Source organism: Bufo bufo, chromosome 2, assembly GCF_905171765.1.
Source record: "Bufo bufo chromosome 2, aBufBuf1.1, whole genome shotgun sequence".
In the NCBI taxonomy this organism is placed as follows: domain Eukaryota; kingdom Metazoa; phylum Chordata; class Amphibia; order Anura; family Bufonidae; genus Bufo; species Bufo bufo.
In genome coordinates, this window is record NC_053390.1 from 359,176,293 (window position 1) to 359,191,432 (window position 15,140).

Below are 15,140 nucleotides of genomic sequence, written 5' to 3' on the forward strand. Positions count from 1 at the left end.
CCCGCTCCCCCACCTTCAGCTGTATCCTGGGGCGAATCTTGGCGCCTTTTCTGCCTCTGCCCACCTCCTGTTTCAAATGAACCTCGGCGGGACTCTGGCTCAAGGCACCTCCGGACAAGCTGCATTGAGGGACACAGGCCAGGTAAGCTCTGTCTCCCCTTCCTACAGGGTTTAACCTAACCACCTCATCCTCCTACCTGTCACTACAGGGTACTCATTATGTCCGAGCCCAGACTCCAGGCCCCAAAGCAGGCGGTCACTTCTGTGTGCCATTTTGCTTGTGCTTCTTGTCGCTCAAAATTTCCATTCGGTCAGTTAGATCCCCTCTGCTCTTCGTGCTCTGCTCCACCGCCAAGTGGCTCTGCCCCTGACCGTCGCCCCTACTGCCCAGCCTATGGTAGAGCCGGAGTGGGCGCGCTCCCTGTCAAAGATGGTACAGGACGTCTCCCATACCAACAAAGTCATTGTGGAAATACTGGGGCGTTTGTCCGCAAGGCCGTCCTCTGACCAGTCCGACTCTGGGGATCCTTGGGCTTATTACCATCGCGGCCATCCCGCTAAACGGGCCAGACCATCCTCCCCCAAAAGGGTATCTGAGTCTCCCGTTTCCTCTGCCTCTCCGCCACCTCCCAGAGAGTCTCACTCAGACGTGTCCTCCTTGGAAGAGGCATGTTCCGAGGAGAGGATTTTGTCTCTCCTGAGGGTCAGTCTTCAAAGCTGTCCTCCATGGTGGACAATCTCATTACAGCGGTTATAGAGACCTTACAGGTTGAGGACCCCACACCCTCATCGGCTGGCTCGGGTTTTTCCTTTTAGTAAGGTCCCATCGCTCTCCCAAATGTTTCCCCAACCACCAGGATTTTGATTTCTCTCTTTCCAAGGAGTGGAATTTTCCTGATTGACGTTTTGCCTTGCCAAAACGCTTAGACGTCCTTTATCCATTTCCGGAGGATTTGACTAAAAAGTGGTCGTCCTCGCCTATAGTTGACCCGCCAGTATCCCGCTTGGCAAAACATAACACTTTGCCGATGGCAGATGGGGCTTCTTTCTCTGATATCAGGGATAAAAAAATTGAATATTTTGCAAAATTTTCCTTTGAAGCAGTGGGCACAGCACTGCGGCCGTTTTTTGCCTTATACATGGGTAAGCAACGCTATGGGGGAGTGGGCAAATAATCTACGTCAGGGTCTCACCTCGGGGGAACTTTCCGATATTGCCCTGCAGCTCTCCCATGCCAGTGCATCTATTTGTGAAGCCTCTATGGACGCGGTCAGGCTTATGGCCCACTCGTCAGCCCTTTTGGTGGCTATTCGCCGTATCCTATGGCTCTCCTGCTGAGCGGCAGATAATGCTTCAAAGCGGACCCTGACGGCCCTCCCCTTTACCGGCAGCAGACTTTTTGGTAAATGCCTGGACAAGATCATTTCTGATGCTACAGGTGGTAAGAGCACTCATTTACCACAGAACAGGGTTCGTTTCAACAAGTCAAAAAAGCATAAAGCTCTTTTTCACCCCTTTCAGAGTTTTTCCAGCCCCAAGCGGCCAACCGACAAGTCTGCCACGGATCAGATGCGCAAACCTTCCTTCAAACCTCGCCCTTTCTCGCGTCCCTGTCAACAGGGCTCCAAGTCCTATAACCCCAAACCCTCCTCTGCATGACGTGCAGCTTCCAGTGCCCTCTGATTGGGTGGGTGGCTGGCTTCATCTGTGTCGTCATGTTTGGCTGGCTCCCATCTCGGATGCCTGGGTGAGAGAGGTCATCGCAGAGGGTTGCAAGCTGGAAATCAGGTCCTCCCCTTCATCCCGATTTTATTGCTAGTCTCCTCCGACCTCTCCCTCTGCCGCAAATTCCTTTTTTCAGGCTATTCACACACTGCTGCGGTTCTACTCCAATCTCTTTGTGGTCCCCAAAAAGGAGGGGACGTTCCGTCCCGTTCTGGACCTCAAGGCACTCAACCGCTTCCGGATGGAGTCCCTGAGATCGGTCATTGCGTCCATGGAACCGGGGAGTACCTGTCCTCGATAGACATCAAGGACTCTTATCTTCATGTTCCCATCTGCCTCAGCCACCAAAAATGTCTCTGGTTCGCAGTGGGTCCCTTTCACTACCAGTTTGTGGCCCTCCTGTTTGGCCTGGCCACCGCTCCCAGAGTCTTTACAAAGATTCTGGCGGCGGTCATGGCCCTGCTCCATGCCAAGGAGTATAGTGGCGATCCCTTACTTGGACGATATTGTGATAAAGGGTTCGTCATTCCGGGCAACGGCGGACAGCCTGCGCATAGTCCTGGACACCCTGGAATGCTTCGGATGGATCCTGAACCGGCAAAAGTCTTGTCTTTATCCATCTCAGTGGCTAACCTTTCTGGGCATGTTACCAGACACCTTTCAGGCCAAGGTACTCTTGCCCCCGGAGAAGCTATCCACTCTCAGTCTTCAGATTCTCCCCTTCTTGCGGCCCCGTCCTCTTCCCATTTGTCACTGCATGCAGGCTCTGGGTCACATGGTCTCTGCCTTCAAAGCAGTTCCCTATGCTCAATTTCATACCAGGACTCTTCAGCTAGCCATTTTAACCAATTGCGACCGTTCCCTAGCCTCCCTGGATCGGCCCATACGTCTCTCTGCCCCGATCCGCCGGGCCCTCAGGTGGTGGTTGGTTTCCCCGATGCTGACGTTGGGCCGCTCTTTCCTACCTTTCCGTTGGACGGTGCTGACAATGGACGCAAGCCAGTGGTGGTGGGTGTTGGAAAATCTATCCGTTGAAGGCGTGCGGTCACGCGAGGAGCACTCGCTTCCAATCAACATTCTGGAATTGAGAGCGCTTCGTCTCTCTCTGCTGCATTGGATCGGCCATCTCCGGGGATGTTTGGTTCTAGTTCAGTCCAGCAACTCCACGGCTGTGGCGTACTTCAATCACCAGGATGGCGCCCAGCAGCCATGGCAGAAACGGCTCTGATTCTCAGCTGGGCGGAGAGTCATGTTCAGCTCTGTCGGCAGTTCACATCCCCGGCGTCGACAACTGGATCAGAGTTCCTCAGCCGGGAGCGTCTCGATCCCAGCGAATGGGCTCTTCACCCGTAAGTTTTTTTTCTAGCCATCTGCGAGCGATGGGGTCGGCCGGACGTGGATCTCATGGCCTCCCGCTCCAACCACAAGGTCGAGAACTTCGTTTGCGGTCTAGGGATCCCATGGCCCTCACGTGCGACGCCCTAGTGATTCCGTGGAGTCAGTTCATGTTTCCTTACGTGTTCCCTCCTCGTCCTCTCATTCTGCGTCTCCTCCGGAAGATCAGGTCCGACGGTCTGCCTGTCATTCTCGTGGCCCATGATTGGCCACGCCATGTGTGGCACGCATCTCTAGTCACCCTCGCTGTCTAACCCTGGCGTCTTCCTCTTCAGGAGGACCTCTTGTCGCAGGGACTGATCTTCCACCCGAATTTAGGGTCTTTACATTTAACGGCATAGCTGTTGAAGCCGCCGTACTAAGGGCTCGGGGTTTCTCTGATGCTGTTGTCCAGACCATGATTCGTGCCAGAAATCTGTGGTCTTCCCGAATCTACCACCGGACCTGGAAGTCCTACTTTAGGGCTCTTTCACACCTGCGTTCTTTTCTTCCGGCATAGAGTTCCGTCGTCGGGGCTCTATGCCGGAAGAATCCTGATCAGGATTATCCTAATGCATTCTGAATGGAGAGAAATCCGTTCAGGATGCATCAGGATGTCTTCAGTTCCGGAACGGAACGTTTTTTGGCCGGAGAAAATACCGCAGCATGCTGCGCTTTTTGCTCCGGCCAAAAATCCTGAAGACTTGCCGCAAGGCCAGATCCGGAATTAATGCCCATTGAAAGGCATTGATCCTGATCCGGCCTTAAGCTAAACGTCGTTTCGGCGCATTGCCGGACCCGACATTTAGCCTTTTCTGAATGGTTACCATGGCTGCCGGGACGCTAAAGTCCTGGCAGCCATGGTAAAGTGTAGCGGGGAGCGGTATACTTACCGTCCGTGCGGCTCCCCGGGCGCTCCAGAGTGACGTCAGGGCGCTCTAAGCGCATGGATCACGTGATCGCATGGATCACATCATCCATGCGCATGGGGTGCTCTGACGTCATTCTGGAGCGCCCCGGGAGCCGCACGGACTGTAAGTATACCGCTCCCCGCTCCTACTATGGCAACCAGGACTTTAATAGCGTCCTGGGTGCCATAGTAACACTGAACGCAATTTGAAGACGGCTCCATCTTCAAATGCTTTCAGTACACTTGCGTTTTTCCGGATCCGGTGTGTAATTTCGGCAAGTGGAGTACACGCCGGATCCGGACAACGCAAGTGTGAAAGAGGCCTTAGTTCGTGCGAGCGTCACCAGCTGTCTCCCATTTGTTTATCATTGCCGCGACTCTTGTCTTTCCTGCAGTTGGGCATGGACTTGGGTCTGGCTGTCAGCTCCCTCAAAAGGCAAGTTTCGGCGCTTTCCATTATTTTTCAGTGGAACTTTGCTTCGCTTTCTGCGCCCCCTTTCCGTCCTCCGTTGAATCATTGGGATCTTAATCTAGTGCTCAGCGCTCTCCAGTCTTCACCATTTGAGCCTTTGCAGCAGGTGTCGCTTCGCTTGCTGTCCTACAAAGTGGCCTTTTTCGTGGCAATTACTTCCATCCGTAGGGTGTCAGAACTCGCGGCTCTTTCCTGTCGCCCTTCCTGATCCTCCATCAGGACAAAGTAGTCCTTCACCCTGTTAAGTTCTTCCTTCCTTCCTTCGGCATTCCATCTCAATGAAGAGATCATTCTCCCTTAATTTTGTCCTGACCGGTCTTGTCCTCGTGAGCAGTCGCTCCACACTCTGGATTTGGTACGAGCTGTTCGCATCCATCTGTCCCAGACATCATCTTTCCGGCGGACGGATTCATTCCAGAGGGGCCGAGACGACGGCTGGCTGCATCTAAAACTTCCATTTCCCAATGGATTTGTTTGGTCATTGTGGAAGTGTACCGCGTCAGTGACCGGGCCCCACCCTTCCAGGTTACTGCTTATTCTGCTCGAGGCAGTGTGGGCCTCTTGGGCAGTGCATCATGGGGCTTCAGCCCTTCAGGTATGCAAGGCGGCTACCTGGTAGTCTTTGCACACCTTTTCCAAATTTTACAGAGTACACACCTTTGCGTCTTCTGACGCTTCTCTGGGTCGTAGAATTTTGTAGACGGCAGTTCTCTGATTGGCCAGAGGTTCTTGTTTATGCCCACCCTTGGGATTGCTCTGTAACGTCCTATGGTCAAAGCCTGTGTCCCCCAATGATACAGATGAGAAAAAAAGATTTTACGGTAAGTACAAAAATCTAGTTCTCTTCCGTTCATTGGGGGACACAGCTCCCACCCGTTCTCTTTTACAGGCCTTTTCTGGCCTGCGTGGTTCTGGGTTTGTTCATAGTTTGGTTTTCCTCCTTTTTTGTCTTGCTTTTGCACTGACTGATTAAGCTTGGTCCCTGTAGGAAGGGTATAGCTGAAGGGAAGTAGTTCACACCTTTTGTGTTTAGTGTCCGCCTCCTAGTGTCAACAGCTATACCCATGGTCAAGCCTATGTCCCCCAATAAACAGAAGAGAAACCTATTTTACGGTAAGTACAAAAATCTAGTTATTTCTGTAAGATAATGAAAATAAGATATGGCGACAATTATACCAATGTAGGAATCTCTTCACGTAAATGATTACTTCTTGCATTTTTAACTTTTTATTACTATAAATCAGTACTTAATTTGAATTAAAGGTTTTCTTCGCCTTTTGAGCATTATTAACCGTTTTTAAATCAATATAATCTATATAAATTGTGGCCCAGATTTACTAATCCTAAAGTTGGCATAGACCTGCACCAGATTTATGACTGGCTCAGACTGGATGACAAATCTGGTGCAGGGATAGACTCTATACCAGGGATCTGCAACTTTTGGCACTCCAGCTGCTGTGAAACTACAACTCCAAGCATGCACACTTACATGGCTGTTCTTGTAACTCCCATAAAAGTGATAAGAGGATTCTGAAGGTTCTAGTGAACAGCTGGAGTGCCAGAGGTTGCTGATCCCCGCTCTATACCAAGTGTTGGTTGGCTTACTCTGAGAGAGATTTTTACGCCAGAATTATGGTGCAATTTTGGTTCAGAATGGAGCATTTTAGGTCTGCCCCTCTAAAGCGAAGCCCTGCCTCCTTGTCGAGCATTTCAAGGAAAAAGTGTAGGAACCCAATATGTGCCAAACTGAGTCAATTTGCTCCACTTTTTAGAGAGATTTTTTGCGCAGACACATTAGTAAATCTGAACTATTGTATTTGTTTATACATATCTTTTACAGCCTGTATATTAGTCCAAAAATGCAATTGTAAAAAACTCATTTCCCAGGATGCCAATAACCAGTTATTGAGCAAGCAATATTAGAAAATTTGAGGTTTGAAATCTGCAGCATTGAGAATGCAGAGAGCCATGCACAGGCGTTCTGGAGATCCAACGTAATGTGTTTCTTCGGACTGCAGCAGTAGCGCTCCAAAAAGTTTAAGGCCTTATTCACACATCAGTGTTTTCGGTCACTAGAAACCCAAAGCAGGACCAAAACGCAGAACCTGTGCAAATATTTCCAATATATACCTTATCTTGGTTGAGGATCCACCCCTGGCAAACCCTGATGTGTGAATAGGACCCAGGGGTTTGAGCCCACTGTGTATCAGGAATTTGAAGGTCCCACACCACACACATGAAATCTGGCCTGGCCTTAAAACTGTGTCATGAAGCAGCAATTCTGTTGATGGGTAAAATTAAATAGGCAGTGTAATCTACATTGGTAAGTCAAATACAGTACAGTATGCATTGGCAGGAGCCAATGTTAGGCGGTGCACTTTAATGTGTAAATTCAACTTTCTAATCTATAAATGAAAAAAGTGTTCAGCGGTTGACCCAAAAACTCAAATCAAGCGTAAAAAAAAAAGGCCCACTACACACACAAAAAATATAAACCATGTGTGTGCTGCATTTAGTATTTTACATAGACTTCAATGTAACAGCTGGAGCTGGCTTTTTTTGACTAAAGACACCAAAACTGCAAAACACCAGAAATAACCTGCCTAAGCCTTAGGCCTCTTGCACACGACCGTATGGTTTTGCGGTCCATTTTAAATGGATCAGTTTTTTTGTTTCGGTAGTGTTTCCGTTCCGTTTGGGATCGGAAACGGAAGCATACAATAATGTTTAATCAGTAAGTACATTAAAAACATGGGCTGGGCATAAAATTTTCCGCAAAAACGGAATGGATACAGAAGACATACGGATGCACTCCGTTTTTTTTTTTTTTTTCCAGACCCATTGACTTGAATGGAGCCACGGAACGTCCTATTATTGGCCGCAAATCACATGTTCTATGTTTGAACGGAAATACGGAAACTGTGTACCTTCCATTTAAATTTTTTTATTTTTGCAGATCCATTGAAATTAATGGTTCCATATACGGAACGTAAAAAAACTGGAAAAAAAAAAATATAAAAATGAAAGGGCACTCAAAAGATCAGAACGTATATGGAGTCAAAAGATTTGGATTTATTAAAACGAACACTCCGTGACTGACCCAATGGGGGAGTCACAATCAATTGCCTGGTGTTAAAATGGGGTTCAAATTAGGGATCGACCGATTATCGGTTTAGCTGATATTATCGGCCGATATTGAGGATTTTGAACGTTATCGGTATCTGCATCTATTTTGCCGATATACCGATAACGTATGGGGAACACAGAACGCGCTGCTCTCAGCGCGTTCTGTGTTCCCTCCGCAGCACAGGGGAGAAGGAAGCAGTGTCTCCTCCCCCTGTGCTGCTGCCAATGACAGAAGAGAAGACAAGAGGAGGGGAGGGGCTGTGGCCGCTGCGCCACCAATGAAGATAAGCCTTTCATTCATTCATATACAGGAGGCGGGAGCTGGCTGCAGAATCACATAGCCGGCTCCCGGCCTCTATGAGAGGTAGCTGCGGTCCGCAGTAGTTAACTCCTCAGGTGCCGCGGATCGCAGCTACCGCTCATAGAGGTCGGGAGCCGGCTATGTGATTCTGCAGCCAGCTCCCGCCTCCTGTATATGAATGATTGAGAGACTTATCTTCATTGGTGGCGCAGTGCGCCCCCCCCCCCAAGCCCCCCAGTATTAATCATTGGTGGCGCAGTGCGCCCCCCCCCCCCAGTATTACTCATTGGTGGCAGTGGCCACAGGATCCCCTCTCCCCTGGGGCTCCGATCGGTTACCATGGCAGCCAGAACACTATTGAAGCCCTGGCTGCCATGGTAAGCTCCATGCTGCTGTGTGCACTATGCACAGAGCAGCAGGGACAGTGTGAGCTCCTATTCACCCTGATAGAGATCTATCAGGGGGAATAGGACAAGGGTTCTAGTCCCTAAGGGGGCTAAAAGTTAGTAAAAAAAAAAAAAACACAAAAATATTAAGTATAAATGAAAAAGACTTATAAACAAAAAAATACACATTAACAATAAACATATTAATTTTCAGCAGATTTGTGTAGGATTTTTTATTTTTTTTTCTCAAAAATGAAAATTCCCAGAATATCGGTATAAATTATCGGCTATCGGCCTGAAAGTTCACAAATTATCGGTATCGGCCCTAAAAAATCAATATCTGTCAATCCCTAGTTCAAATACACATACCGATAAAAAATTTCCCCAAAAAACTTTGGAAAAGAGATCTACTCAGAATAATTTTAGACATGCAATTACCTTTTGGAATGTCCATGCCACAAACAGTACATTGGTCGCACAAAAAGGCCCTTGAAAGTAAGGATATCTGAACACATGAATATTAGAAAAGGTTATGAGTTACATACAGTATCTAAACATTTTAGAGCACCACAATCAAGATCCATCCAAATTACAGTATACAGCACTTGAAAAGATACAAAGATCATGGAAAGGGGGCAACCATATGTATGTCGAGAGCAGAGTCGTTAAAAATCGTTGAATTTGAATCCCTACAACCAAAAGGGCTAAATACTGAGATGGAAATTTTGGGCTTCTTGTGAGAGGGTTGGCGGCTCTTTGGTGACGGGACATCAGCACAACGATCTCCTCTCCCCGTCGAGCCTCCACCCCCATCTATCTATGATTTGATTTCCCAAATACAGTTATATATATATTTTTTTAATTTGTCTGTCATGTACCAAGCTAACCATTTATGATGAAATGGCAAAATGCAATTAGTGAAGGTTATTCCTGGCGAAATATCACCTTTCCATGCAAAGACGCATGTAAAATGCATGTGCGTTTTTTTATATGAATCTATCCAGGGATTCAGTCACTACATTGTCTATTATATATCTTTCCCCTGGTCAATTAGATTGTTAAATATATAGTATATTAATTGGTGAAGGTTACTTCTGGTGAAATATCACTTATTCCTGGTTAAATATCATCTATTTCTGGTCAAATATCACCTTTTCATGCCAAAATGCATTAAAAAAACGCATGTAAATCACATGTGCGTTTTCTATGTGAATCTGGCCATATATATATATATTCACTATATTTAGTTCACTATATCATTTAGATCATTGAGTATATGCTATATGAATATCTTTGTATTTTTGGATAAGATGCTTGATGATCGAGTGATGGAATTGCTATATATGGGCTATTACTTTTATATATATTTTTGCCAATATGGTTGATAAAAGAATCCAGATCACCTTTTCTGAAAGACAAAACATATCAACTTATCTCTGCCCCTTCTTAATGATGGGCTTATTTATCAAAAGTGAGAGTCTAAATCACTGCTAACCACTGAAGGAGGTTGATCCTCCGAAACGCGTTTGGTATTGAGAAAAGCACTGTTACGAATATTGTGGTGTTTTGTTCAAGAAGTTGCTGACTTGGACACCCTCTGATATTGAACCCTAAACTGGAGAATTAATCTATTGAGATACAGCATGCTACTTACGTATTGATTTTAACCTACATTACAGTTCCCGATTACTTGGGACGCCACGTGATACATCACGTGAGATGCCAAGAGACGCAGAAAGACCCGGCATGTGATATATCACGAGAGACGCCAAAATATCCGGCACCTATAATGCAGTGTGTTCCACTCTAAAACTGCTTCATCACCCCAAGTTGAGACGGGGACTCCAGCTACAAAGAGAGTGTAATGTACTTTGATGCCAACATATTCAATTAATATCTATCGCAGCACTGGTATCTTGTTTTAACACTAAGTGGCCACTTTTTTTCCAATATGGACACCATTTTTATTAATTAGGAGGGACATCAAATATGTCCAACTGATTTATATCTGTACAAAAACTGTGATGAGTGTTTTGTGATTCCAAGCATGAGATCTGTTTCGATTGTCACTTTCAATCACATATACGCAAACAGTCGTACTTAATTATGGTTATAATATTAATTATGTTTTATTAGCATTTTTTTTTTGTATTTTGTGTAAGTACCTGACTTTGAATTACTAGGCCAGCACAACCAATCCGAGTGTGCGGCCTCGCTTTCCACAATTATTCATAGGCAGTATGTGTATTTTAACGCTATTTTAACCCCATGCAATTGATTGTGACTCCCCCATTGGGTCAGTCACGGAGTGTTAGTTTTAATAAATCCAAATCTTTTTACTCCATATACGTTCTGATCTTTTGAGTGTCCTTTCATTTTTATTTTCATTATATTTTTCTCCTTTATATCGGCAGTGGGTGTTGCCGTGAAAGCGAGCACCCAGTCCTGCTGTTTAGACAGGTGAGCCACTACATACTTTGCTATATTTAGTGTTTTATCTGTGACTATGCCCATGAAGCTTCAGTGTTTGGTCTGTGTGTCCTTTTTTTGCCCTCCATGTGTCATCTGTATTCCACCTGCAGTGCTAGGCTGAAAAAAAGGGATTTCTAGCACATCTCCTACCGATGGTCATTGAAAACTACTGACAAATGGATTTGTTCAACCAGTCCCTCTTAACAGGAGGTGTTCCAGAAGATTGGAGAATGGCCAGTTTTGTGCCCGTCCACAAGGTTAGCAGAGAAGAACCTGGGAACTACAGACCAGTGACCTTGACATCCGTAGTACTAAAAAAAAAGAAGATAGCTAACCACCTAAGAACCAGCAATTTATTGGACCCCAAAAAGCATGGCTTTACACATAAAAGTCAAATGGATCCACGTGAATGAGGTCTAAGGGTCCCTTCACACATCCACAAATGGGTCCGCATCTGTTCCGTAATATCGGGAACGGACCAATTAATTCTCTATGGGGCCGGAAGAGATGCGGAGAGCACACTATGTGCTATCCGCATTGCCGGAGCGTGGCCCCGCAAAAAAAATAGAACATGTCCTATTGTCTGCAATTGTGGACAAGAATAGGCAGTTCTATGGGGGGTGCTGGCCGGATCTGCAATATACTACGGACGTGTGAATGGACTCTAATGCTGTTTTTTTTTCCTTTTATTTACATCCAGGCTTTCTGTTTTTATGGAGTTCTTTTAAGCCGTGTGAAACACGTTTTCCCCTATAGAGAAAAGAATGTCAGAAAAATGCCAAAAGCTTCAGCGTGTTTTGTTTTTGAAACAAAAATGGCAAAGACCTCAAAAATACACCACCAAATTAACAAAAACACCAGACACAAAAAACCCTGTGTGCCCTGCCTACTTTCACACCAGCGTTTTTGCTGGATCAGCAAAAACGCTTCCGTCATGATAATACAACCATCTGCATCTGTTATGAATGGATCCAGTTGTATTATCGCTAAAATAGCCGTGATGTTTTCTATTGACTTAGATTGTGAGTCATGGCGGATACATCTTGCTCTGCATCTCAGGATGCACTCAAAAATGCTGCTAACTGCGCTTTTGTGTGCATCATGGGAACACAACCAAACGGAACGAAATACATTCTGGTGCACTCCGTTTCGTTCAGTTTTGTCCCCATTGAATGGGGACAAAACTGAAGTATTTTCCTCCGCTATTGAGACCCTATGACAGATCTCAATAGCGGAAATTGAAAACGCTGGTGTGAAAGTAGCCTAACAAACAAAACCCCCCAAAAAAAAAATAAGCTTGAAGGGTGGTGTCACACACAGCTTTTTGTGACAGGTTTGGATGCAGTTTTTTGAGCCAAAGCCAGAAGTGGGTTTGAAAGAAATTAGAAATATAAAGGAAGCACTTAGACTTTTTTCTACTGGATCTGCTTTTGACTTTGGCTCAAAAAAACGCATCGAAAGACTGCTACAAACTGAATGACCACAAGCGGAGATCTTAAAAAAAACCTTGAATTCGTACAAAATGAACATTGAAAAATTTGTCAAACTTTCTATTCTGCAATGTATAACAACTATTTACGGATACCGGAATATCCCATGAACTAAACACTCAGGCCCCAACCACATTAGACTATTGTCGTCAGAACCCAGTATTTTCAGCAGGACCAGCTGACTGTGTATGAGGACCCTGCCTCTTCATCAACACATGAGGTCGGGGGATACCTCATCTGCATTTCAAGGTCTGATCCTTTTGTTCTTCTGGGAGATAAGCCACCACCAGAAGTGATTGGCAGCAGCTTTCTTCCCCTTTAACAACACATACATCCTATCCTTGAGTTATTGGTGGGGAGAGACAACTGTTGAGTATGTTCACACATGGTATAAACACTGCAGATCTGCATGTATTTTACAGTACTCACTGAAAATTCAACTGCATTAAATTAAAAGGTTTACTAGATTTAGGTAAAATTGGACACAAAATTAGAACATTTAGATAAAGCCACAGATAGGCTTAGGGTAATTATTTAGGAGTAATTATTTCAGAAGACTTAAAGGTGGGAAGACAATGTAATAGAGCAGCACGAAATGCCAGCAGAATGCTTGGATGTATAGGGAGAGGTATAAGCAGTAGAAAGAGTGAAGTGCTTATGCCGCTGTACAGAACACTGGTGAGACCTCACTTGGAGTATTGTGCGCAGTACTGGAGGCCATATCTCCAGAAGGATATAGATACTCTAGAGAGAGTTCAGAGAAGAGCTACTAAACTAGTACATGGATTGCAGGATAAAACTTACCAGGAAAGGTTAAAGGACCTTAATATGTATAGCTTGGAAGAAAGAAGAGACAGAGGGGATATGATAGAAACTTTTAAATACATAAAGGGAATCAACTCGGTAAAGGAAGATAGCATATTTAAAAGAAGAAAAACTACCACAAGAGGACACAGTTTTAAATTAGAGGGGCAAAGGTTTAAAAGTAATATAAGGAAGTATTACTTTACTGAGAGAGTAGTGGATGCATGGAATAGCCTTCCTGCAGAAGTGGTAGCTGCAAATACAGTGAAGGGGTTTAAGCATGCATGGGATAGGCATAAGGCCATCCTTCATATAAGATAGGGCCGGGGGCTATCCATAGTATTCATTATATTGGGCAGACTAGATGGGCCAAATGGTTCTTATCTGCCGACACATTCTATGTTTCTATGTTAGGGTAGTTTCACACTTGCATTAGAGTTCACGGGATCCGGCCTAGCCGTACACTGCCATTCACCGCTGGATGCTCTTGGCTATAATAGAATCCGAGCAGTTTCCAGCTTGAGTGCCGGGTAAAAAATCGTTGCTGTAGATATTCACAATGAATTTCAGCTTTCTCAATGCATAGGAATTTTCACTGTGGAATATCTGCAATGTAGGTCCATACCCTCGGGCTACTAAGCTGCTCCTAGGATGTCCCTGAATATTCTGACAGTCAGCACTGACTAAACAAAGTCAGATTGTTTAGGGACATACCCATGGACTAGACGCAGGGATGCTCAACCTGCGGCCCTCCAGCTGTTGCAAAACTACAACTCCCAGCATGGCCACCTTTTTTCGGTGCAGAGGCACAGAGAGAAACCCCACTGAAGCACTCCATATTGCTTCTGTAGGGTTCCGTACTTCCATTCTGCACCTTCTGGATTGTGTAACCATTCAATGTACACTGCTCAAAAAAATAAAGGGAACACAAAAATAACACATCCTAGATCTGAATTAATTAAATATTCTTCTGAAATACTTTGTTCTTTACATAGTTGAATGTGCTGACAACAAAATCACACAAAAATAAAAAAATGGAAATCAAATTTTTCAACCCATGGAGGTCTGGATTTGGAGTCTCACTCAAAATTAAAGTGGAAAAACACACTACAGGCTGATCCAACTTTGATGTAATGTCCTTAAAACAAGTCAAAATGAGGCTCAGTAGTGTGTGTGTGTGTGGCCTCCACGTGCCTGTATGACCTCCCTACAACGCCTGTGCATGCTCCTGATGAGGTGGCGGACGGTCTCCTGAGGGATCTCCTCCCAGACCTGGACTAAAGCATCTGCCAACTCCTGGACAGTCTGTGGTGCAATGTGACGTTGGTGGATAGAGCGAGACATGATGTCCCAGATGTGCTCAATTGGATTCAAGTCTGGGGAACGGGCGGGCCAGTCCATAGCATCAATGCCTTCGTCTTGCAGGAACTGCTGACACACTCCAGCCACATGAGGTCTAGCATTGTCTTGCATTAGGAGGAACCCAGGGCCAACCGCACCAGCATATGGTCTCACAAGGGGTCTGAGGATCTCAGTGTGAACCTGCTTTCATCTGTGAAGAGCACAGGGCGCCAGTGGCGAATTTGCCAATCTTGGTGTTCTCTGGCAAATGCCAAGCGTCCTGCACGGTGTTGGGCTGTAAGCACAACCCCCACCTGTGGACGTCGGGCCCTCATAGAGTCTGTTTCTGACAGTTTGAGCAGACACATGCACATTTGTGGCCTGCTGGAGGTCATTTTGCAGGGCTCTGGCAGTGTTCCTCCTTGCACAAAGGCGGAGGTAGCGGTCCTGCTGCTGGGTTGTTGCCCTCCTACGGCCTCCTCCACATCTCCTGATGTACTGGCCTGTCTCCTGGTAGCGCCTCCATGCTCTGGACACTAAGCTGACAGACACAGCAAACCTTCTTGCCACAGCTCGCATTGATGTGCCATCCTGGATAAGCTGCACTACCTGAGCCACTTGTGTGGGTTGTAGACTCCGTCTCATGCTACCACTAGAGAGAAAGCACCGCCAGCATTCAAAAGTGACCAAAACATCAGCCAGGAAGCATAGGAACTGAGAAGTGGTCTGTGGTCACCAC